This window comes from Myotis lucifugus, unplaced genomic scaffold (genome assembly GCF_000147115.1).
Source record: "Myotis lucifugus unplaced genomic scaffold, Myoluc2.0 scaffold_223, whole genome shotgun sequence".
In the NCBI taxonomy this organism is placed as follows: Eukaryota; Metazoa; Chordata; class Mammalia; order Chiroptera; family Vespertilionidae; genus Myotis; species Myotis lucifugus.
The window spans coordinates 1063958-1067565 of record NW_005871271.1 but is presented as its reverse complement, the minus strand read 5'-3'; positions in this window follow the sequence as shown (position 1 = coordinate 1067565).

The following is a 3608-nucleotide window of genomic DNA, read 5'->3' as shown; positions in this document are numbered from 1 at the left end:
TTCTGCTCTGGACACACTGGGATCTAGAGCAAAGCTGAGTCAGGAAGAATCCCCCAGCCTCGCTGGTTGAGTTTAATGTAGGTTTTCCTGATTCTCGCTGCTCTTCAAGATCCTGGAGGCCAGCTATTTCCCCAGCAGAACATGGCTTCTGCGTGAGGTTCAGCGAGCATTTCCAGTTTTTTGTTTTTTGGGTTGTTTTGTTTTGTTTTGTTTTATTGATTTCAGAGAGGAAGGGAGAGGGAGAGAAACATCAATGATGAGAGAGAATCATTGATTGGCTGCCTCCTGCACACACCCCACTGGGGATTGAGCCTGCAACCCTGGCATGTGCCCTTAACTGGAATCAAACCCGGGACCCTTCAGTCCGCAGGCCGACACTCTATCCACTGAGCCAAACCAGCCAGGGCAGTTTCTAGTTTTGAGGAGGGCTGGGGTCTCCTTTCTGGGTGCTGGAGCTCCTAGTTTGGTGACTTAGTTCAGATTCGGTGATCACCCCTACTCCTCCTCTCCTGCCTCCAGAGAAGGTGGCAGCTGTGCTGGTCTGACTGGGCTGGAAGCTGAGGTTAATGGAGCGCAGTCATTGATAAACAGGTCACACTTCATAAACTTCAGGTATTTGTGTGTGAAGCAGAGTTGCAAGGGGAGTAACCTAAGTTCTGGAAATACTTGTAAGGGGTGGGGCTAAACGAACAAGGCATCCATGTGTCAGGCGTAAAGGGCTCCAGAGAACAAGGAGCTCTGCGCACGTGTGTGTGCGCTTGCACGTGTTACACGCTTGCACATGCCCACACACTGCCTCCTTCGGAGACGGGCTGGTTTCCATCCTTGGCATTCTGATTTGTTGTTACTCACCCTGAGCATTGAGACCTGCAGCAGAAGCCTGTCCTTGTCACTAACAACACGCCCAGGTCTCTGTGGCCGTTACAGAATTAGGTAATTGCTCGTGGAACCCACACCCTTGACAAGTTTACATTTTCATAATGTAAAAATGTTGTTTGAAACTTGTCTGCATTTGTGAGGCTACATGGTCTCTTGGACATCCAACTAGCTCTCCTGTTGTACAAGTTCCTGGTCCGTGAATTAGGGCCAAATGTATCCTTTTGCTTGGCCATTTGTTTGGTGTCTAAGCATTGTGAATTTGGGGGAAATAACTCTGTCATATAAAGACCATTTCAGAGTAGGAAGGCTCAGGAGGGCCCCTCCCCTCCCGGGGGGGATATGCTGACAGCTGTGAGTGCTCTGAGGGCCCAGGTACCTTGTTTGGAAAGTAAACTCAGAGCTCGGGGTGCACTTGATCATGCTCTTCCAAACTCACAATCCAGTAAACTTAGTAAAGCTCTTTATTTTTCAGTCCAATCCTTAAAGCCAAATGAACTGAATTAAAATATTCATAATGTAAAAAAGTTGCTTGAAACGTGCCTTCATTTATGAAGCTTAGGAGACAAAGCTGAAATGACAACATTTATTCATTCACTCAGCCAATTGTTGCGCCGTCTCCATCTGCTGTGAGTGGTGCTGAACGCTACCTCATGACTGCCTCCCAGGTGGGGCTGTCACACCCTCTCACCGATGAGGAAATCCAGGCTTCTCTCCTCTGCACCAGGACCTCTCGGGGGCTGCTGGGCCCATGCCCTGACTGCACAGGCTGCAAACTCCCTGCTTCCCGCGCCTTCTGAGCAGCTGTGCGAGGTCGATGCCTTCCTCCTGTCCCTTCTCCTGAGCGTGCGGGGCTAACCTCCTCGGTGTCATCCAGCTGCCACCGTGTCTCATCCACAGAGCCTTTCTCGTCTCCCATGGAGTCGTTTCTGGACTGTCCTCACGCTCTACCCCCCACTCACTATGGCTCCTCCCTGATTTGTACCTAGGTCTCAGCTGATAGGGACTGGGGACTTGTGTTTAGGGATAAGAAGGAAAGGCAGGTGAAGAATGTCTTTGCAAAGGCAGGCTTGGTGGGAAGAGCATTTCAGTGGGCAGGACAGAACTAGAAAGAGGAAGGGAGCAGGCTGTGTCCCAGGCCTGAGAAGGGTGCTCCGGCATGGCTGGGGTTCCTTGAATCCACTGCACATGACCTCTGCCTGGGAGGATCCAGTTCAAAGGTGTTCTTTTGGCTCCATCCCTCTCCCTTACTCAGGACTTGGTTCTGGAAACAGGAATCGCCAGTTGTGGTTTCCAACAACCCGTGTGCACGACTCCAAAGCACAGCACAGCTAACTGAGTTCACGGGGAAGTCGCCCCGTCTGCTCCTTGGCAACCCTCTGAAGCTGTGCATGTTCCTGCAAAGGCAAGCAGGCTTCAGGGGGAGGTCCAAGGCCTGGCCGCACTGAGCAGGAGTGCTCCGGGCAGGGCAAGCAGAGCGATCACTGCCTGAGCCAGGCCCCAGCCTCACCCCCACAGAGGCCACCAGCTCAGGCAAACACCTCAGCACGGCGCTAGGCTAGCCTTGATTTCACCTTTTAAATCTCGAGCCACAGTCTAGCCATGACACAATTGCAATACAAACTGGTGCTCTCTCTCCAATCATGTCATAAATTATTACCACTCTGCCAATATTTGTAAGTGGCACTGTTGAAATTGTTGTCTATGTTGTACCAGGAATGTGTCTGCTTTCAGAGAACTAAGTATCTCCTTGCCTTGCGAGGTTCTACACTTCATCTAGTAATATTGCTGTTGTTTAAATTATGGCTTTGAAAAATTCTTCAAGGAATTTCAGTGCCAGTTTAGGCAAGATTTTAAAATGGCTCAATTTTATCTTTTAAACTAAGTTTTTTCTCAGTTCAGTCATCCAACTCAGTCCTGTTTCCAAATGACCATTTGCTCTTTCTAGAAACCAGATCCACCTTCAAAGCTATATTTTGCTCTAAGTGTAGTCTGCTCGATCCCAGACTCACTGAGACCTGTGACACTTTAGAAGGAGCAGGGACAGCCGAAAGGATTGAGCTTCTCAAACCTGCAAATAGAATGTTTGAGAGGCTCTGAGAGCCGCCTCCAGAGGCTTATAGGGTTGTCATAGATAGATAGTTCCACGTGGCCACAGAGATGACGTGGAGAGGTTTCAGCTCCATGTGGGAATTGTATAGCATTTAGAGCTGAAAATAGAAGGGCTGCTCACCAGACGTGAGCTCCCACCTCCTGGCGGTGGGGGGGAGAGGGGGGGCGCGGGCGGGGGGGGGGGGGGTGCAAGCAGACTGGTGAGTGCTCTGCGAGACGAAAGCAGCAGGAATTGGACTCAGTGTCACCTCTTCCAATTCTGGTATTTTCTCATGGGTTCATACAGAGCAGGCTTTGTTGTTATCCCGACCTGAGTTTGGATCCCAGTCCTACAATTGTTAGTTATGTGACTTAACCTCTTTGAGACTCACTTTCTTCATCTGAAAAAATGGGGACAAACCATACTTGCCTCTTTGAGACTCACTTTCTTCATCTGAAAAAATGGGGACAAACCATACTTGCCTCATAGGGAGTAGTAAGGACAGAATGAGACCAATATGTCAAGTGTATGCCTGGCTCGCACCTTCACTATCATCTCCTCATCACCACGGTTATCATCACTATCGTCATCACCATCGCTTATCACCATCATCATCACCATCATCATTATCACCATCACC